This window comes from Oncorhynchus keta, chromosome 25 (genome assembly GCF_023373465.1).
Source record: "Oncorhynchus keta strain PuntledgeMale-10-30-2019 chromosome 25, Oket_V2, whole genome shotgun sequence".
In the NCBI taxonomy this organism is placed as follows: domain Eukaryota; kingdom Metazoa; phylum Chordata; class Actinopteri; order Salmoniformes; family Salmonidae; genus Oncorhynchus; species Oncorhynchus keta.
Window position 1 is genome coordinate 26,241,208 of NC_068445.1, and position 23,046 is coordinate 26,264,253.

The 23,046-nt window shown below is 44.4% G+C and overlaps 1 protein-coding gene and 1 long non-coding RNA gene across 4 annotated transcripts in view; both read left to right on the forward strand.

Moving 5' to 3' along the window:
* Positions 1–23,046, forward strand: part of LOC118358457 (palmitoyltransferase ZDHHC8B) — a 131,073-nt gene that overhangs the window by 31,950 nt on the left and 76,077 nt on the right. The gene's annotated exons all lie outside the window — the stretch shown is intronic.
* LOC127911713 (uncharacterized) lies at positions 7,526–8,462 on the forward strand. Its single transcript, XR_008079021.1, has 3 exons — positions 7,526–7,643; positions 7,729–7,770; positions 8,401–8,462. It is a non-coding gene; the product is annotated as an uncharacterized LOC127911713 (long non-coding RNA).

Genomic DNA, 23,046 nt, shown 5'->3' on the forward strand with positions numbered 1-23,046 from the left:
CCCGAGGAGCCACTTCACCCCTCCATACCAGAGCCTCAGGCCTGTGTGTCTTCATGCTGATCAGGGATTCCCACATGAGCTCATCTTATTGATTTTATATGTGAGAGTGGTATTTGACTCCTCTCCTGATCCAACAACAGCTAACTTCCCTGCCTCCACACACACATCCTCCCTTATGCCATGTCAGGATGTTTAGTCCGGAGTAGAGACTACAGCAGCGGTAAACCAGGTAGGTCTGATGTTGTTATTAGAGAACACAACCCAGCACACCTGTAAACCTCTCCACCCCCACACATGTGGAACAAAGGCCCTGTCTTTATCTGCCGTATATTAAGAACTCTGATCCAGCAGATAAGTATGTTTGGTAGTTAGTCAATAGTCCCCAGTCTTCTGTGGGAACCAGACCTGGGTTCAAATACTATTTGACATATGTCAAATGCTTTTAACATTTGCTTTAGTGCCAGAGCTGTATTTGTATGTATTAGGGATCCCCATTAGCTGCTGCCTGGGTTCCAGCAACATTTTAAGGCAGTTATATATCATTTTAAAATATTACATGACATTACATTTCATATCACTTTTCACAACGGATTAAGTGTGTTCCCTCAGGCAACTACTCTACTATCACATATCTATAATATAAAATCCATGTGTACATGTGTCTCTTCATAGTCCCCGCTTTTCCATAAGGTGTATTTTTATCTGATTCTACTGCTTGCATCAGTTACCTGATGTGGAATAGACTTCCATGTAGCCATGGCTCTATGTTGTACTGTGCACCTCCCATAGTCTGTTCTTGACTAGGGGATTGTGAAGAGACCTCTGGTGGCATGTCTTGTGGAGTATGCATGGGTGTCCGAGCTGTGTGCTAGTAGTTTAAACGGACACCTCCAGCATGTCACCACTTCTTACAAAAACAAGTAGTGTTAAAATCAATCTCTCCTCCACTTTCAGGTATTAGAGATGTACAGGGCTGTGAAAAAGTATTTGCCCCCTTCCTGATTTCTTATTTTTTTGCACATTTGTCACACGTAATTGTTTCAGATCAACACACAAATTAAATATTACACCAAGATAACACAAGTAAACACAAAATGCAGTGTTTAAGTGATGATTTTATTTATTAAGGGAAAAAAGCTATCTGAACCTTCATGGCCCTATGTGAAAAAGTAAATTACCCCTAAACCTAATAACTGGTTGTGCCGCAACAACTGCAATAACTGGCAATTAATTTTTCACATCGCTGTGGAGGAATTTTGGCCCACTCTTCTTTGCAGAATTGTTTTAATTCAGCCACATTGGAGGGTTTTCGAGCATGAACCACTTTTTAAGGTCACGCCACAGCATCTCAATCGGATTCAAGTCCGGACTTTGACTAGGCCACTCCAAAACCTTCATTCTGTTTTTTTAAGCCATTGAGAGGTGGATTTGCTGATGTGTTTTGGATCATTGTCCTGCTGCAGAACCCAAGTGTGCTTCAGCTTGAGGTCACGAACTGATGGCCGGACATTCTCCTTCAGGATTTTTTGGAAGGGAGCAGAATTCATGGTTCCATCAATCACAGCAAGTTGTCCAGGTCCTGAAGCAGCAAAGCAGCCCCAGACCATCACACTACCACCACCATATTTGACTGTTGGTATGATGATCTTTGTCTGAAATGCTGTGTTACTTTTACGCCAGATGTAATGGGACGCACACCTTCCAAAAAGTTCGGTCCACAGAATATTTTCCCAAAAGTCTTGGGGATCATCAAGATGTTTTTTGACAAAAGTGAGACAAGCCTTTATGTTATTTTTGGTCAACAGTGGTTTTCGACTTGGAACAATGCCATCGATGCCATTTTTGCCCAGTCTCTTTCTTATAGTTGAGTCATGAACACTGACCTTAACTGAGGCAAGTGAGGCCTGCAGTTCTTTAGATGTTGTTGTGGGTTATTTTGTGACCTCTTGGATGAGTCGTCAGTGCACTCTTGGGGTAATTTTGGTAGGCCGGCCATTCCTGGGAAGGTTCACCACTCAAATGTTTTGAATTTGTAGATAATGGCTCTCACCGTGGTTTGCTGGAGTCCCAAAGCTTTAGAAATGGCTTTGTAACCCTTTCCAGACTGATAGATGTCAATTGCTTTGTTTCTTATCTGTTCCTGAATTTCTTTGTATCGCGACATGATGTCTTGCTTTTTGAGATCTTTTGGCCTACTTCACCTTGTCAGACAGATTCTATTTAAGTTATTTCTTGATTCAACAGGTCTGGCAGTAATCAGGCCTGGGTGTGGCTAGTGAAATTGAACTCAGCTTTCCAAAAAATGTGATTAACCAGAGTAAATTCATGATTTAACAAGAGGGGAGCAATTACTTTGTCACATAGGGCCATGAAGATTCGGATAGCTTTTTTCCCTTAATAAATAAAATGACCACTTAAAAACTGCATTTTGTGTTTACTTGTGTTATCTTTGTGTAATATTAAAACTGGTTTGATCTGAAACATTTAAGTGTGACAAATGTGCAAAAAAGAAAAAAGAAATCAGGAAGGGGGCAAATACTTTCACAGCACTGTACATGCATATTATTAATGTTAGCTCTCCGTGTAGATTTAAGAGCCAGCCGTGCTGCCCTGTTCTGAGCCAATTGTAATATTTGCCTTTCCTATTGCCTCATCCCTATACAGTATAGCTTCCGTCCCTCTCCTCGCCCCTACCTGGGCTCGAACCAGGGACCCTCTGCACACATCAACAGTCACCCTTGAAGCATCGTTACCCATCGCTCCACAAAAGCCGCGGCCCTTGCAGAGCAAGGGGAACCACTACTTCAAGGTCTCAAAGCGAGTGACGTCACCGATTATAAACGCTATTAGCACGCACCACCGCTAACTAGCTAGCCATGTCCTATTGGTTGCACTCACCACCCTTTTGACCTCCTCCTTTTCCTCAGCAACCAGTGATCCGGGTCAACAGCATCAATGTAACCGTCTAGCTTCCGTCCCTTTCCTCGCCCCAACCTGAGCTCAAACCAGGGACCCTCTGCACACATCACTCACTCACAAAGCATCGTTACCCATCGCGCCACAAAAGCCGCGGCAAGTTACCTCAGTGTTCTTGGGCACAGGGACTATGGTGGTCTGCTTGAAACATGTTGGTATTAGACGCAGACAGGGACACCCAGGCCAGGTAGCCTAAAGGCCTATTTCTATGCGTGCAGGTTCTTACTTAACATTGACCGGAGCGCTCAAACAAAAGACAATGACTAAATTTACAAAACTTGTAAAAGGAATTAAATAAACCAAAATGTGTGTGTAGCATAGGTTGTGGGCTCTCCAAACAATGTGTCCACAAGGATTATGGGAAGACTGGAATAATAATATTGAATGCTTTAAAATAAATGACCGTAACAAACATTCTGGATTAGAAATGATAGGAATTAACGGTAAATGTACTACTGGTGATCTATGTAATGGGGAACTGATATACACTAACAATCAAACACAAATAATTCACACAATGAAACAATGAATGAGCACAAATAGTCGGGAGAGAGCACATTCTGCCGTCAACCAATCATGTTGTGGAGCTATACAGAGCCCTCCTTATTGTAAAAGACATTTGGGAAGCGCTTGGCGATGATGTACAGAGCTCGATTTGGCCTCTGCATGCCTCTGGAGGCTTTGCAATTGCGTCATATTGAGCCTCCAACCACATTTTCGGATCAAACTTAAATAGGCTTTTAGTCTAGGCCTCCGCGATGGATTAGTTCACTGAGGTGTTTGTGTGTGTGTATTAGTCAAGTGCATCAGCAAGCAAGGTTTACTTAAGGAGTTCATAAGTAGCACTTACCTATGTAATGTTGCAGATTGCTCATTTTTATGGAATGACTTGACTCTGCAAATCAAATGTTATTTGTCACATGCTTCGGGCCTTTCCCAACAATGCAGAGAGAAAAAAAGGAAAGATAATTCACATGAGGAATAAATACACAATGAGTAACGATAACTTTGCTAAATACATGGGATACCAGTACTGAGTCGATGATGTATGATGTAATTGAAGTAGATATGTACAGTTGAAGTTTGAAGCAGTTGAAGCTTCCCACAATAAGTTGGGTGAATTTTGGCACATTTCTCCTGACAGAGCTGGTGTAACGGAGTCAGATTTGTAGGCCTCCTTGCTCGCACACGCTTTTTCAGTTCTGCCCACACATTTTCTATGGGATTTAGGTCAGAGATTTGTGATGGCCACTCCATTACCTTGACTTTGTTGTCCTTAAGCCATTTTGCCACAACTTTGGATGTATGCTTGGGTTAATTCTCCATTTGGAAGACCCATTTGCGACCAAGCTTTAACTTCCTGACTGATGTCTTGAGATGTTGCTTCAATATATCCACAATTTTCTTTCCTCATGATGCCATCTATTTTGTGAAGTGCACCAGTCCCTCTTGCAGCAAAGCATCACCACAACATGATGCTGCCACCCCCGTGCTCCACGGTTGGGATGGTGTTCTTCAGCTTGCAAGCCTCCCCTTTTTTCCTCCAAACATAACGATGGTCATTATGGCCAAACAATTCTATTTTCTTTCATCAGACCAGATTTCTCCAAAGTACAATCTTTGTTCCCATGTGCAGTTGCAAACCGTAGTCTAGTCTGGCTTTTTTATGGCGGTTTTGGAGCAGCGGCTTCTTCCTGGCTGAGCGGCCTTTCAGGTAATGTCGATATAGGACTCGTGTTACTGTGGATATAGATACTTTTGTACCTGCTTCCTCCCGCATCTTCACAAGGTCATTTTGCTGTTGTTCTGGGATTGATTTGCACTTTTCGCAACAAAGTATGTTCATCTCTAGGAGACAGAACGCGTCCTTCCTGAGCGGTATGATGGCTGCGTGGTCCCATGGTGTTTATACTTGCATACTATTGTTTGTACAGATGAACGTGGTACCTTCAGGCGTTTGGAAATTGCTCCCAAGGATGAACCAGACTTGTGGAGGTCTAAAAAAAAATTCTGAGGTCTTGGCTGATTTCTTTTGATTTTCCCATGAAGTCAAGCAAAGAGGCACTGAGTTTGAAGGTAGGCCTTGAAATACATCCACAGGTACACCTTCAATTGACTCAAATTATGTCAATTAGCCTATCAGAAGCTTCTAAAGCGATGACATAATTTTCTGGAATTTTCCAAGCTGTTTAAAGGCACAGTCAACTTAGTGCATGTAAACTTCTGACCCACTGGAATTGTGATATAGTGAAGTATAAGTGAAACAATCTGTCTGTGAACAATTGTTGAAAAAATTACTTGTGTCGTGCACAAAGTAGAATGCATAACTGTCTTACCAAAACTATAGTTTGTTAACAATAAATTTGTGGAGTGGTTGAAAAATTCTAATGTTTTAATTACTCCAACCTAAGTGTATGTAAACTTCCGACTTCAACGGTATATATGTATTTGTTACTGCTTGACTAAAACAGTCTCGGTCGACCAACAGCCAAACTAGCAAACAATCGACCAGTCAGCTAATTGTAGTCAGCCCTACATTTCACACACGTTATCCAGATACTGACTGTTAGCACGTGGTGGTCTATAGCAGCTTCCCACAAGACTAGGCTTTAGTTGAGGCAGATTAACCCGTAGCCATATTACTTCAACAATATTTAACATGAGGTTGTCTAAGCTTTACAAGAATGTGGTTCTAAATATAAACGGCAACACCTCCACCATTGGCATTTCTGTATTTTCTGTAGATGTTATGACTGAAGTGAGTTTCAGAGATTTTTTTATTCGATTTTTTAAAAGGGGTTTAGAGATGGTCAGTATCTGAATGTCATCCTCGACACAGTGGTAGGGATTAACTGAGCTGGGCTTGGGTCATTGATAAGTCATTCTCTCAATGCAGCCTTATAAAGCTGTGAATGGATCCAGAAACCCAAATGATTTAGGTGGATCCCATCCTCTTTATAAAACAAGCTTTGTTTCCAAAAGGTATCAAAATTGTGAATAAATGTTACACCCACAGAGCTGCAGTAGTCACGTAGCCAGTTATGGAGGACTGAAAGTCTGCTGAAATGTTCAATGCTAGAATTTAGGGAGGGCAAAAGGCCACATTTTGTGGGGCATTTGTTGGTGTCAAGCAGAGACCAAATAAGTTATTTAAAATCCATCTTCAGCTGTTATGAGCGGTCCTTCATCATGTCATTGAATCACACATTGACTATGATGTACTCAATTTCCTGATGCAGGTTTAAAATGTTTGGGAGCAGCTCATTGATGTCCTGATGCAGGTTTATAATGTTTGGGAGCAGCTTATTGAGGTCCTGATGCAGGTTTAAAATGTTTGGGAACAGCTCATTGATGTCCTGATGCAGGTTTATGTTTGGGAGCAGCTTATTGATGTCCTGATGCAGGTTTAACATGTTTGGGAGCAGCTCATTGATGTCCTGATGCAGGTTTAACATGTTTGGGAGTAGCTCATTGATGTCCTGATGCAGGTTTAACATGTTTGGGAGTAGCTCATTGATGTCCTGATGCAGGCTTCAAATGTTTGGGAGCAGCTTATTGATGTCCTGATGCAGGTTTAAAATGTTTGGGAGCAGCTCATTGATGTCCTGATGCAGGTTTCAAATGTTTGGGAGCAGCTTATTGATGTCCTGATGCAGGTTTCAAATGTTTGGGAGCAGCTCATTGATGTCCTGATGCAGGTTTCAAATGTTTGGGAGCAGCTCATTGATGTCCTGATGCAGGTTTCAAATGTTTGGGAGCAGCTCATTGATGTCCTGATGCAGGTTTCAAATGTTTGGGAGCAGCTCATTGATGTCCTGATGCAGGTTTCAAATGTTTGGGAGCAGCTCATTAATGTCCTGATGCAGGTTTAACATGTTTGGGAGCAGCTCATTGATGTCCTGATGCAGGTTTAACATGTTTGGGAGTAGCTCATTGATGTCCTGATGCAGGTTTAACATGTTTGGGAGTAGCTCATTGATGTCCTGATGCAGGCTTCAAATGTTTGGGAGCAGCTTATTGATGTCCTGATGCAGGTTTAAAATGTTTGGGAGCAGCTCATTGATGTCCTGATGCAGGTTTCAAATGTTTGGGAGCAGCTTATTGATGTCCTGATGCAGGTTTAAAATGTTTGGGAGCACACTCATTAATGTCCTGATGCAGGTTTCAAATGTTTGGGAGCAGCTTATTGATGTCCTGTTGCAGGTTTAACATGTTTGGGAGCACACTCATTAATGTCCTGATGCAGGTTTATAATGTTTGGGAGCAGCTTATTGATGTCCTGATGCAGGTTTAAAATGTTTGGGAGCAGCTTATTGATGTCCTGATGCAGGTTTAACATGTTTGGGAGTAGCTCATTGATGTCCTGATGCAGGTTTAACATGTTTGGGAGCAGCTCATTGATGTCCTGATGCAGGTTTAACATGTTTGGGAGTAGCTCATTGATGTCCTGATGCAGGTTTAACATGTTTGGGAGTAGCTCATTGATGTCCTGATGCAGGCTTCAAATGTTTGGGAGCAGCTTATTGATGTCCTGATGCAGGTTTAAAATGTTTGGGAGCAGCTTATTGATGTCCTGATGCAGGTTTAAAATGTTTGGGAGCACACTCATTAATGTCCTGATGCAGGTTTAAAATGTTTGGGAGCAGCTTATTGATGTCCTGATGCAGGTTTAAAATGTTTGGGAGCACACTCATTAATGTCCTGATGCAGGTTTATAATGTTTGGGAGCAGCTTATTGATGTCCTGATGCAGGTTTAAAATGTTTGGGAGCAGCTTATTGATGTCCTGTTGCAGGTTTAACATGTTTGGGAGCAGCTCATTAATGTCCTGATGCAGGTTTATAATGTTGGGGAGCAGCTTATTGATGTCCTGATGCAGGTTTAAAATGTTTGGGAGCAGCTTATTGAGGTCCTGATGCAGGTTTAAAATGTTTGGGAGCAGCTCATTGATGTCCTGATGCAGGTTTATAATGTTTGGGAGCAGCTCATTAATGTCCTGATGCAGGTTTATAATGTTTGGGAGCAGCTTATTGATGTCCTGATGCAGGTTTAACATATTTGGGAGCAGCTCATTGATGTCCTGATGCAGGTTTAACATGTTTGGGAGCAGCTTATTGATGTCCTGTTGCAGGTCTAAAATGTTTGGGAGCAGCTTATTGATGTCCTGTTGCAGGTTTAACATGTTTGGGAGTAGCTCATTGATGTCCTGATGCAGGTTTAACATGTTTGGGAGCAGCTTATTGATGTCCTGTTGCAGGTTTAACATGTTTGGGAGCAGCTTATTGAGGTCCTGATGCAGGTTTAAAATGTTTGGGAGCAGCTCATTGATGTCCTGATGCAGGTTTAAAATGTTTGGGAGCAGCTCATTGATGTCCTGATGCAGGTTTAAAATGTTTGGGAGCAGCTCATTGATGTCCTGATGCAGGTTTAAAATGTTTGGGAGCAGCTCATTGATGTCCTGATGCAGGTTTAACATGTTTGGGAGCAGCTTATTGAGGTCCTGATGCAGGTTTAAAATGTTTGGGAGCAGCTCATTGATGTCCTGATGCAGGTTTAAAATGTTTGGGAGCAGCTCATTGATGTCCTGATGCAGGTTTAAAATGTTTGGGAGCAGCTCATTGATGTCCTGATGCAGGTTTAAAATGTTTGGGAGCAGCTCATTGATGTCCTGATGCAGGTTTAAAATGTTTGGGAGCAGCTAATTGATGTCCTGATGCAGGTTTATAATGTTTGGGAGCAGCTTATTGAGGTCCTGATGCAGGTTTAAAATGTTTGGGAGCAGCTCATTGATGTCCTGATGCAGGTTTAAAATGTTTGGGAGCAGCTTATTGATGTCCTGTTGCAGGTTTATAATGTTTGGGAGCAGCTTATTGATGTCCTGATGCAGGTTTAAAATGTTTGGGAGCAGCTCATTGATGTCCTGATGCAGGTTTAAAATGTTTGGGAGCAGCTCATTGATGTCCTGATGCAGGTTTATAATGTTTGGGAACAGCTCATTGATGTCCTGATGCAGGTGTCATTGATGTCCTGATGCAGGTTTAAAATGTTTGGGAGCAGCTCATTGATGTCCTGATGGAGGTTTATACTGTTTGAGAGCAGCTTATTGATGTCCTGATGCAGGTTTAAAATGTTTGGGAGCAGCTCATTGATGTCCTGATGCAGGTTTAAAATGTTTGGGAGCAGCTCATTGATGTCCTGATGCAGGTTTATAATGTTTGGGAGCAGCTCATTGATGTCCTGATGCAGGTTTAACATGTTTGGGAACAGCTTATTGATGTCCTGATGCAGGTTTAAAATGTTTGGGAGCAGCTTATTGATGTCCTGATGCAGGTTTATAATGTTTGGGAGCAGCTCATTGATGTCCTGATGCAGGTTTCAAATGTTTGGGAGCAGCTTATTGATGTCCTGATGCAGGTTTCAAATGTTTGGCAGCAGCTTATTGATGTCCTGTAGTCATGCTCCTGGATAGCACACAGTTTTTGCTTCAGAGACTGAGACATTTCTCACCATTGAACTGCCCATTACATCATCAGGCACCAGAGCGGCGAAACTATTCCTCATGTCAATCTGCTCCGGACCGCTCGCAGACACTCCAGTCCGCTTAGAAGAATGCCGCTGCCTTCGGTTTCCACGACTTGTGACATGGGACGAGTGCTGATTGCAACAATCCTCATGCTGTCCTCCGTCTACTTCATTACATGATGGAGGAGGAGAAGCAGATGGAGACAACTTCCTTGGCAGGCAAGTTCCAGGTAGCACATTCGGTTAGGGACGGGTGACAAGGTGAGGATACATCAAGCCCGAGCGGCGTCCAGCCACAGGAGTTGAGAACGAGAAAGTTCGAATTTGCGTTTTCCCGACAAGTTATTTCAGAATTGAATTCTGAAAACAATTGCCGCATTGGAACTCCGGATTGTCAATGTTTTCCCGGACAAGAGCGTAATAAACACAACTTCTTCAGAGCTGGAAATGTTTGCTAGCTATTCCAGGCGAAGCGGGCTCCATTGCAAGCTAGCTAGCTGGTAGCAGGTGTTGACACAAACTCTTATGAACGATATAAAACGTGGGAAAACAACAGGCCGAAACAACAGGTCAAGGCGCAGGAGGTATCCGAGTTCGTGATGAGCGGGGTTTGCGTTTTTTTTTTCACAAGGCAAGCTTAAGCAAACCCAACTGAAGTATTTGAAATAAATAGTATTTGAACCCAGGTCTTGTGGAAACCCAGTCTCTGTGTCAGCCATTAGGGCCCAGTGAGCCAGTGACACGGGCTGCCATTTAAACACCTCTCTGGCTCATTCACAAGCTGCTCTCCAGATTGCTGGGCTAAGTAGTGACTGAGTGAGGCCTATCTCGTAACTGGAGCAAGGCCTCTCTCTCATTGAAATGTTTAATAGAGCAAAAAGGCAGCCAGGCAGTTGCCAATTGGTGTCGGACCCGACCAACCGCTTAAAACCATGCCCAACTTTCTATCCCTCTCTCTCTCTCTCTCTCTCTCTGTTTCTCTCTCTCTCACACATACATATATCTATACACACACACAAACCACAAGAGTTATTTTTCCCTCAGACAATACAGTTTCTACACTCCCCTCACTGCCCAATATTCTTGAACCTGCATTAATACATATGTAACATTATGCATAGCTTTTCCTAACACCTTCTTTCCCTGTGTATGGGTGTTGCTAATCCACAATCTGCTTTAACGCACTGCAAGATTATGAGAGGCAGGCTGAGGACAACAGTCGACCCAGTAGCTGCTCAGTAGAGATGGCTGGCAGCCAGACCTTATCTCCTCACCCAGAGGACATTTTTTCACCTCTCTCTGTGTACAAATTCAAGAGCTACCCTCACTAATCTTCGCCAGATTCTGTGTAAACAGTTCTGACAACTCTCTCCCTCACGCCACTTAAATTCAATCATACCATACTTTGTTCAGAAGACAAGTACAAGTTCACATCATGGAAAAGAGGACTGCAAACACTTATTTGTTTTATTACTCTTTACTTGACCCTTTTGTCATCAGGTCCTGTGTTATTACACAGTAATAATGACTTAATGAGTCAAACATTCATGTCAGCTGACGCCACCTTATTACATCAACATTATCATGACATAAATCTTTGTTTATAGGTCAGCTAGCCAAGTGGCTAGGCACATCGTTAGCTAACTAGCTTAACTAAACTGTTTGTGTGGTGATGACGGTGTGTAAAGCCAGTTACCCCCCAACCTGACCTCCGCTGTCATAAACATAAATAATCTAGTAAAAAGCATGAGCTGACACACACCCAAGAGACCTAAGAGTGTGCTACTTTCTTTCTTTATAAATGTAAATAATGACACTGGTTATGTCAGTGGAATGACAGTTTTATGTAGCTCTTAAGGCAGATCGAGTTAAAGCTAAGTATCAATTGTAGTCTACCCCTACAGTACTGTAGCTACCACCATGTCCTTCTGTAGCTCAGTTGGTAGAGCATGGCGCTTGTAACGCCAGGGTAGTGGGTTCGATCCCCGGGACCACCCATACGTAGAATGTATGCACACATGACTGTAAGTCGCTTTGGATAAAAGCGTCTGCTAAATGGCATATATTATGTGATGTTTGTGTGGAAGTTGTTGCCTTGCTCTCATTAAGTATTCACACAGCGTTGCCAGTGCATTTTGCATATGGTGTGAACACCTGGTGTTCCTCAGCAGACTGACTCTTAGGATGCGTTCCAAATGGCACCCTGTTCCCTAAAAATAATGCACTACTTCTGACCATAGTCTGGTCAGAAGTAATGCACTAAATAGGGAATAGGGTGCCATTTTGGGACTTACCCTAACTTCCCCCTGATCCCAGCTCCACTGGGTATGAATGAGACAGATGAAGCAGGGCTTAGAGTGAGGAAGGGACTCGTTGGATGACACCTGTGCATGGCGGGTGTGCTGCTGCTATCTGTCACTGCAGACAGAGCACAACACAACAGTATGTGACTCAGCTCTTCCTCTACGACAGGCATGATGAGTAGGGGGGCTCTGTCTGTCCCAGCCAGATGGACCTCATCACTTTGGTATTACAGGGGCCGTATTTGGGGTCTGAAGCAATGTAGCCCAGATAATGAGTTTAGATGGAAAATCAGTCAAGTGCATCAGCAAGCAAGGTTTACTTAAGGAGTTCATAAGTAGCACTTACCTATGTAATGTTGCAGATTACAATATTCTCATGTTTATGGAATGACTTGCCTCAGCAAATCAAATGTTATTTGCCATGCTTCGTAAACAACCGGTGGAGACGAACAGTGAAATGCTTACTTACAGGCCTTTCCCAACAATGCAGAGAAGAAAAATAGAAAAATAATAACATGAGGAATAAATACACAATGAGTAATGATAACTTTGCTAAATACATGGGATACTAGTACCGAGTCGATGTGCAGGGGTATGAGGTAGATATGTACAGTTGAAGTCGGAAGTTTACATACACCTTAGCCAAATACATTTTAAACTTCGTTTTTCACAATTCCTGACATTTAATCCTAGTACAAATTCCCTGTTTTAGGTCAGTTAGGATCTCCACTCCATTTCACACCACATGTGAAATGTCAGAATAATATTAGAGTGATTTATTTCAGCTTTTATTTCTTTCATCACATTCCCAGTGGGTCAGAAGTTTACATACATTCAATTAGTATTTGGTAGCATTGCCTTTAAATGTTTTAACTTGGGTCAAACATTTCAGGTAGCCTTCCAAAACCTTCCCACAATAAGTTGGGTGAATTTTGGCCCATTCCTCCTGACAGAGCTGGTGTAACTGAGTCAGGTTTGTAGGCCTCCTTGCTTGCATACGTTTTTTTCAGGTCTGCCCACATATTTTCCATAGAATTGAGGTCAGGGCTTTGTGATGGCCACTCCTGTCACGCCTTGGTCTTAGTTTTTTGTGTTTTCTTTAATTATTTGGTCAGGCCAGGGTGTGACATGGGTTTATGTTGTTGTATTTCGTATAGGGGTTTTTGTATTATTGGGATTGCGGCTGAGTAGGGGTGTTGTATGGGCTTGGCTGCCTGAGGCGGTTCTCAATCAGAGTCAGGTGATTCTCGTTGTCTCTGATTGGGAACCGTATTTAGGTAGCCTGGTTTCGCTTTGTATTTCGTGGGTGATTGTTCCTGTCTCTGTGTAGTGTTCACCAGATAGGCTGTAATAGGTTTCTCGTTCCGTTTGTTGTTTTGTATATTTAATAGTTATTTCATGTTACGCTCTTCATTCATTAAAGTCATGAGTAACTACCACGCTGCATTTCGGTCCGACTCTCATTCCACAAACGAAGAACGCCGTTACAGAATCACCCACCACACACGGACCGAGCAGCGTGGAAACAGGCAGCGACAGCTGGAGCAGAAAAAGAAGGACATTATGGACAGCAGGGGCTTGGAGTATACGACGTGGGAAGAAATCGACAGGTGGGCGGCCGACCCAGAGAGAGTGCAGGAGCCCGCCTGGGATTCGCTAGAGCAGTGCAAAGAGGGCTATAGGCGAATGGAGTCGAAAAGAAAGACGCGGCGGCGCAGAGCGAAAACCGAAAGTAACCCCCAAATATTTATTGGGGGAGGGCGCAGAGAGAGAGTGGCTGAGTCAGGAGTCAGACCTGAGCCTACTCTCCCTGTTAATTGTGAGGAGCAGCAATATAAGGACTTCTGGTCTTGGGAGATGATATTAGGCGGAAAAGGACCCTGGGCGCAGCCGGGAGAATATCGCCGCCCCAAGGAGGAAATGGAGGCGGAAAAAGCGGAGAGGCACTGGTATGAGGAGGCAGCACGGCGACGCGGACGGAAGCCCGAAAAGCAGCCCCCAAAAATATTGGGGGAGGGCTTAATGGGAGTATGGCTATGCCAGGTTGGAGACCTGCGCAAACTCCCTGTGCTTACCGGTGGGCTAGAGAGACCGGGCAGGCACCGTGTTATGCTATGGAGCGCACGGTGTTTCCAGTGCGGGTGCATAGCCCGGTGCGGCACATACCAGCCCTTCGTATTGGCCGGGCTAGAGTGGGCATCGAGCCAGGTAAGCTTGGGCAGGCTCGGTGCTCAAGAGCTCCAGTGCGCCTGCACGGTCCGGTCTATCCAGAGCCACCTCCACACACCAGTCCTCCGGTAGCAGCTCCCCGCACCAGGCTTCCTGTGCGTGTCCTCAATCCTGTAGCACCAGTTCCAGCACCACGCACCAGGCCTTCTGTGCACCTCGCCTGTTCAGCACAGCCAGAGCCTTCCTTCCCTCCTGCGCTGTCGGAGCCTCCTGCCTGTTTGGAGCAGCCTGAGCTGTCAGTCTGCATGAAGCAGCCAGAGCTGCCAGGCTGCAAGGAGCTGCCAGTCTGCAAGGTGCTGCCAGCCTGCATGGAGCAGTCAGAGCTGTCAGCCTGCATGGAGCAGTCAGAGCTGTCAGCCTGCATGGAGCAGTCAGAGCTGTCAGCCTGCATGGAGCAGTCAGCCTGTATGAAGCAGCCAGAGCTGTCAGTCTGCATGAAGCAGCCAGAGCTGCCAGTCTGCAAGGAGCTGCCAGTCTGCAAGGAGCTGCTAGTCTGCAAGGAGCTGCCAGTCTGCAAGGTGCTGCCAGCCTGCATGGAGCAGTCAGAGCTGTCAGTCTGCATGACGCAGCCAGAGCTGTCAGTCTGCAAGGAGCTGTCAGTCTGCAAAGAGCTGCCAGTCTGCAAGGAGCTGTCAACCTGCATGAAGCAGCCAGAGCTGCCAGTCTGCAAGGAGCTGCCAGTCTGCAAGGAGCTGCTAGTCTGCAAGGAGCTGCCAGTCTGCAAGGTGCTGCCAGCCTGCATGACGCAGCCAGAGCTGTCAGTCTGCAAGGAGCTGTCAGTCTGCAAAGAGCTGCCAGTCTGCAAGGAGCTGTCAACCTGCATGGAGCAGCTAGATCCGCCAGTCAACCAGATTCTTCCAGTTCTGCCAGTCAACCAGTCTCTTCCAGATCTGCCAGTCAACCAGTCTCTTCCAGATCTGCCAGTCAACCAGTCTCTTCCAGATCTGCCAGTCAACCAGTCTCTTCCAGATCTGCTAGTCAACCAGAATCTTCCAGATCCGCCAGCCAGCCAGGATCTACCGGAACCTACTACCTGCCTGAGCTTCCTCTCAGTACTGGGCTTCCTCTCAGTACTGGGCTTCCCCTCAGTTCCGGGCTGCCCCTCAGTCCCGTGCTGCCCCTCAGTCCCGAGCTGCCCCTCAGCCCGAGCTTCCCCTCAGTCCCGAGCTGCCCCTCAGTCCCGAGCTGCCCCTCAGTCCCGAGCTGCCCCTCAGTCCCGAGCTGTCCCTCAGTCCCGAGATGCCCCTCAGTCACGAGCTGCTCCTCAGTTCTGTGGGGTTCTGGGTGAGGACTATTAGGCCATGGTCGGCGGCGAGGGTGGATTATCCCAGGACGCGAAGGGGAGGAACTATGACTTTAATGGAGTGGGGTCCACGTCCTGAGCCGGAACCGCCACCATGGACAGACGCCCACCCGGACCCTCCCTATGGTTTTGAGGTGCGTCCGGGAGTCCGCACCTTAGGGGGGTTCTGTCACGCCTTGGTCATTGTATTTTGTGTCTTCGTTATATATTTGGTCAGGCCAGGGTGTGACATGGGTTTAATGTTGTGTTTCGTATTGGGGGTTTGTAGTATTTGGGATCGCGGCTGATTAGGGGTGTTGTATAGGCTTGGCTGCCTGAGGCGGTTCTCAATCAGAGTCAGGTGATTCTCGTTGTCTCGGATTGGGAACCGTATTTAGGTAGCCTGGTTTCGCTTTGTATTTCGTGGGTGATTGTTCCTGTCTCTGTGTAGTTTCACCAGATAGGCTGTAATTAGGTTTCACGTTCCGTTTGTTGTTTTGCTTTTGTTTAGTTATTTTCATGTATCGCTTTTTTCCTTCATTAAAGACATGAGTAACCACCACGCTGCATTTCGGTCCGACTCTCTTTCCACAAACGAAGAACGCCGTTACAACTCCAATACCTTGACTTTGTTGTCCTTAAGCCATTTTGCCACAACTTTGGAAGTATGCTTGGGGTCATTGTCCATTTGGAAGACCCATTTGCGACCAAGCTTTAACTTCCTGACTGATGTTGCTTCAATATATCCACATAATTTTCCTGCCTCATGATGCCATCTATTTTGTGAAGTGCACCAGGCCCTCCTGCAGCAAATCACCCCCACAACATGATCCTGCCACCCCTGTGCTTCACGGTTGGGATGGTGTTCTTTCGGCTTGCAAGCATCCCCCTTTTTCCTACAAACATAACGATGGTCATTATGGCCAAACAGTTCTATTTTTGTTTCATCAGAGCAGAGGACATTTCTCCAAAAAGTACGATCTTTGTTCCCCATGTGCAGTTGCAAACCGTAGTCTGGCTTTTTATGGCGGTTTTGGAGCAGTGGCTTCTTCCTGGCTGAGCGGCCTTTCAGGTTATGTCGATATAGGACTTGTTTTACTGTGGATATAGATACTTTTGTACCTGTATCCTCCAGCATCTTCACAAGGTCCTTTTGCTATTGTTCTGGGCTTGATTTGCCCTTTTCACACCAAAGTATGTTAGTCTCTAGGAGACAGAACACGTCTCCTTCCTGAGCAGCATGACGGCTGCGTGGTACCATGGTGTTTAAACTTGCGTACTATTGTTTGAACAGATGAACGTGGTACCTTCAGGCATTTGGACATTGCTCCCGAGGATGAACCAGACTTGTGGAGGTCAACATTTTTTTTCTGAGGTCTTGGCTGATTTCTTTTGATTTGTGTTTGAAGGTAGGCCTTGAACTACATCCACATGTACACCTTCAATTGACTCAAATTATGTCAATTAGCCTATCAGAAGCTTCCAAAGCCATGACATAATTTTTGTGAATTTTCCAAGCTGTTCAAAGGCACAGTCAACTTAGTGTATGTAAACATGTGACCCACTGGAATTGTTATACAGTGAATTATAAGTGAAATAATCTGTCTGTAAACAGTTGTTGGAAAAATGCACAAAGTGGATGTCCTAACCGACTTGCCAAAACTATAGTTTGTTAACAAGAAATTTGTAGAGTGGTTGAAAAACGAGTTTTAATAACTCTAACCTAAGTGTAGGTAAACCTCCGACCTCAACTGTACAGATGGGGAGGGGTAAATATGGTGTGAAAACTACCGCCCCAACAGCGCCACAGATGATGCAATATCTATTGCACTCCACACTGCCCTTTCACACCTGGACAAAATGAATACCTATGTGAGAATGCTATTCATTGACTACAGCTCAGCATTCAACACCATGGTGCCCTCAAAGCTCATCACTAAGCTAAGGACCCTGGGACTAAACACCTCCCTCTGCAACTGGAAAGACTGAAAAGATTTAGCATGGGTCCTAAGAACCTCAAAAGGTTGGGCATACGGCCCAGTACATCCCTGGGGCCAAGCTTCCTGCCATTCAGGACTTCCCATACCAGATGATGTCAGATGAAGGCACTAAAAATTGTCGAAGACTTCAGCCACCCTAGTCATAGACTGTTCTCTCTGCTACCGCACGGCAAGCGGTATCGGAGCGCCAAGTCTAGGTCCAAGAGGCTTCTAAACAGCTTCTACCCCCAGGCCGTAAGACTCCTGAACATCTAATCAAATGGCTACCCAGACTATTTGCATTGCCCCCTGCTCCCTCTTTTACACTGCTGCTATTGATGAAAGTTTTCATCTATATTTTTCATAGCTGTCTATTTTCCCCCACAAACCAGTTCTAGCACTAAGACCGCACTCAACAAGCTGTATAGGGCCATAAGCAAACAGCAAAATGCATATCCAAAGGCAGCGCTTTTGGGAGAGATTTTAATGCAGGGAAAGTGAAAAATAGTATGGTCTGCAGTTTATCATGAGGTATTCTAACTCAGGTGATCAAGAACTCAAAATGGTTTAATCGCACTGACGTAGTTATTTTACGTCATACTGCAGCTACTACACTATGTTAGTGGCCATTGAAACTGATGTACTGCATGTGAACCTCCTTGCCTTCAGTTGATGGGCTTATGGTAGCTACCTGTGAATGGATCATAGTGGCATCTCGTGTGAAGCCATGAGACTGCAGTGAGTTACAGTACCATTTAGATGTCCAGGCTGTATCAATCCTGTTTCTTCATTAGAGCTATCTCTCTTCTTTTTAAAATTTGAATTCTTTGAGTATGACATGGAGTGGAGTGTCTTAGTGCTGCTCTGATGCTGTGATTGTGCCAGTCCCCTTCATGCCAAGACATAATGAAGCGTGTATTATGGCAGAGATTGGTCCCTATGTTACAGAGGAGAGGAGTGTCCTGACTAGAAGAGCTCTGGCTGTTTTGGGAAGGCTTGTCATATGTCTCTTTGGGGCTACCAGGTTAACAAGGTTAACAGGTTAGGATGCATGCATGCGCGCGTGCATACACACACAGCACTGGCTATGAATACACACATAGCTCTGGTTATGAATACCCTCAGACCTGGATCGGCACATACACACAGCCCTGGCTATACATTTATTCATTGTGTTCTCTCGCTGTAAAAACAGTGGCAGCTGGAGGAACCCGGAGACTGGTAAGGAGGCACCTAATGCTGAGAACTGAGAGACAGTGGTTTATGAAACCTTACATCCTGTCTCACAGCCCACAAGTAAGTAAGCTTGATTTGACTCTGTTGATTTCGGTTTCGGGTGTCCTTTCCTGCATCCTCCACTGGGCTGAGGGGATTTCTTCAAAAACACAACCACAGTTACACATATCACTTCCAAAAGGATTTGAAGCACCTTGTTGTGAAGGTGTTTTCCAGTCACTTAACATGAAATGGCTCCCCTTATGCCCTGATGCCCTCTGTGGGGATGTGATGAGGCCCTGCGCCTGGAACGAAGTGTTAAACAAGGGAGGTCACAAATTGACCAATCAAGGTCTATAGTAAGGCTGGTCCAAAGTCCAGGATGTCATTATGCGTGTTCTGTGTTGGCATGTAAAATGGGTCTCTGAGTGATTCTCTGTCCCAGCTCTGCTCCCTAACCAGTTGCCTGTTTGTCTGGGACTGAAATAGGTGATGTTGTGCAGCAGAGTTGATGATACCACAGTGCATTCTTTCACATTCTCGATGAACTTCACTTGGAAGTTATGTTTTTATTTTTTTATTACTGTTTACCTGTAATGTGATTCTCAGCTTGAACAACAAAATAACAAAAACGCTTCACTTAAACTCTTAAAGATGCACTATGCAGAAATCGCTCCACCATTTCCTGGTTGCTAAAATTCAAATAGTTCAACTAATTTCAGTTTGTGACTAACTGGTCGGGTTGCCCAAAAAGTTACATATTGCAGCTTTAACTTTACAAGTCAATGTCTTCCACAGAAGACATGATGGGTTGCTGAATCAATGCAGTGACTTTCAGTCTTTCTTCTGTTTGTGTACCATTGTCACCTTCACAACCTTTTAACTACGTGTATTCTCATCCAGATCAAATTACAGGAGCAATTAGGGTTAAGTGCCTCGTTCGAGTACATCGACACATTTTTCACCTAGTTGGTTCGGGATTCGAACCAGCAACCTTTCTTTTTACTGGCCCAACGTTCTTAACCGCTAGGCTACTTGCCGCACGTAACACACTTGTAGAACTGTATGTACAAATCTTGCCTGGGGCTGTATTGTGCTGGAGTCTGTAACGTGTGCAAGTCAGCACTTTAAGATACAGGTTGTATTTCCCATCAGGGACCATTTGTAGAACACCACCAGATCATGTCTGCTATTGTTGGATTTCAGCCAAATGGTTTTCATCCATTCTATTTAAAAAATGTGTGTTTGACTCGCTATTCTCTGCAAAAAATGCACTACAAGCAGTAATTTACGTGTCACCGGTTTAGAAATAGAGTAATCCCTTGAATGGTGGTGCTGCTTAAGGGTCATGTCAGGTCTATTTGACTAGGTAAGCCCTGAGGGACAGAAGTGAGTGTCGATACAGAGAGAGCTTGTGTCAGCAGTGTAAAGACAAGACACACACACCCATATACACACACTGGTCGGTCCATTCAGCTGCAGTGTGAACTCCAAACACAGCCATTCAAACACAAAGGTTCAGGTTACTTTTCTTCTCGCTCTCGCAAAGACTTGAACAGCCAGCCCAAATGGATTACCAGCCAGGTTAAGAAAACAAACTGGACTCTCAGTCCAGAGTGACACAATGAGGGGTCAGACTAGGCCCAAAAAGCTAAGTGTTAATGTTGTCGTCATTGTGTTTTGAGTTGAATGTGTGACTGAATGTGTGTATTAGTAAGTCAAACTGTGACCTGTCTGCGCTATAAATGGGACTGAACAGTGAAGTAATTGTAAGGTGACTCTGAACTAAAGGCCTAGTTTTCTCTGGGTAATCCCTGGGGCTGTGCGGCTAGGCCTCAATTCAAACGGCAGTAGAGTAGAGAGAGAACTCCACATATCATTGAGCCTAGTGATTGTGCTTCTCTCCTTCCCTTTTGTGATGTCGCTCATCTGATTAGCTTACTGAAAGAGGTAACAGAGTGGAAGACTATGGTACTGTGTAATAAAGGGCTACTAACTAACTAAAACCATGGAAAACTCTAATGTATGTGCGTGGGTGTTCGCACGCTCACACGTGTGATTTGAGTGTAAGTGTGCATACATTTTTAGACCTAACCACAGAGACATGCTTTCTTACCAGTATGCTCTTTTGTTCCTCTCTTCCTTGGTCTTCCCTCATCATTAACAAACTCCATTTTCACACATTACAAGCTGAAATCACTGGTTAATTGTCTCCCTCTGGCTTGCCTGGTGCTAAAGCCACCATGATGCCCTATAACAGGAGTAGGCAACTAGATTCAGCTGCAGGCCGATTTAAATAATATATATATTTTTTTTTGTCGGAGCAGATGGTCCGGGGGCTGGAATATTATAATTAATAATATAATATAATATAATTATAATTATTTGTACACTGCAAATTGACCACAACTAAGCCTAAAAAATATATAGATATTATTTTTGGGGCTATAAACTTTGGAGGGCAAAAAAAGATTGCTCGTAGGCCGGTTTTGGGCCTTGGGCCCCCTGTTGCCGAACCCTGCACTAGCAGCACAGTTTATTATGTCCTTCACTGCCTGGAATGGCATTTCATTTAATACATTGTATGTCTACAGTTTGGTTTTCCCCTGACATCATCATACGTTGCTCACTAGTTAGAAGCAGTTCAGAAACAGTGGTTTTGTCAGGTTTTGTCATTGAAGCAGAGTTTCAGAAAAGAAAAATAGAGATGGATCCCACAGAATGATACCACCAGCTGTGTCCAGAGCATAATTGAGTCACTCAAGTTTCCATTATGGTCGCCGTTGTTCAAATGTATCAGATTATTAAAATGATCAGACTATAGGATTGAATTGCTGAATTGTTTGCTGCAATTGGCTTAATTGATGTTTGAAGTTTAATAGATGGCAAGAGAGGTTTGTATGAAATTCAAGATGACATTTAAATGGGTTCCATAAATAGCTGAGTTGCCAGGCGACAGAGCAGCCTTTGAATTCCAGGAGAAACAGCTGACTAGGTGGCTGGAGACTGCAGCTGGTGTCTCTGCCCAAACTTTACGCTTTTCTCATTGGTCCTTCTATTTCCATCACTCCTACACACACTGTACTGGATCAACCAGCCTCTACTGGTTCTGTTGATGTCAGATTCAGAATCATAGATAATGCAGTTCCATTGTCACTCACTATCTATCTGGACATTATCTGAGATTCCCTTGTACTATTGTATGTGCCTGCTGGATCGTGAAGTGTGTCACTGAGGTCAGTGGACTTCAACGACCATGAATCATTGAACAGCGTTAAGCGAAAAGGGAGGTTGCGATGAAAGTGAAATTTTACAGCCAATTATCCATATGGATGTTATCACAGTTGGAATTTAATTTAATATCAATCAATTATTTTTCAATGATTGCACCTTGCCCAGGTCCATACAGAGAAAGCTAGGTAATGGTCCCCGGGTCCATACAGAGAAGGCTAGGTAATGGTGCCCGGGTCCATACAGAGAAGGCTAGGTAATGGTGCCCAGGTGCACTGGGAGGACAGTACAAAGCCAAAGGGAGAGCAGAGACCGATGGAGGAAGTACCACACAAAAGACAAGCCAACTGGGAGGGCATAGAGGGACCTGGCTGAGATGAGTTACATGTTGTTAAATAGCCCTGTCAGAGAGATTAAAATAGAGGAATATCTATTTTACTCTCTCTCAGACCTGCTTCTCTGAGCTGACCTGGAATCATCCTGCAGATTCTGATAAGAGCTTCTTGCCCCTTTCTCTCCAACACTGACGGGAGGGACCGCACTAAATATTTAACACCCTTCACTGCACAGCTCATTTTGTCTTCCTTCTGCACAATTACAAAAATATACTATTTTGGTTAATGGTACTGGATGAATTTTACGGTGGCATAGGACAGAGGGTAGGGTAGCGGTCCTCTGCGGCAGTGAGTGACGCTTCCTTTTCTGGGCATGTGTGGCATGTCTGTGCCCTCTGAACGAGCTCTTTCCTGTGTTTCATGCCAGAGAGCCCGACGCCAACAATAGTAGGCTATATACACATTGCTAGGGGTTGCATAATAAATATATTTTGTAATGAGGGAGTTTTGTGGGTTTAAATAAACACGACATTCTTTAGTATCACTTCCCCAGTCAGTTATGACTCAAAATGACATCAGGGTGTTGTACTGACTCAAATATACATCATGGTGTTGTACTGAGTGGTGACACTCTCGGTATTAGAAAGAAAAAACAGCTCCCCTGGATAGATTTTTATTACCAGAGAGAAAGGGTCTCTCTGAACATCCGTCCCTTTCCTCAAATGTAGCTCACAGCACATCCGGTTGCATACAGAATTGGAGGCTGAAGACAGGAGATCCACTAGCCTCCAGAGTGTCATTCAATAAACCATGGAAACATTTTATTAAACTGAGTTTCACCTCTAGAACTGAATTCTACTTTTGCAAAAATGCTATCTAGCAGTCTTGGCTATTTCATTCAAGAACAGTCAGACATTTCTCATTAAATCCTCCCTGTATGTCTCCAATGAGGACAAACGCTCAGTTATATGTGCC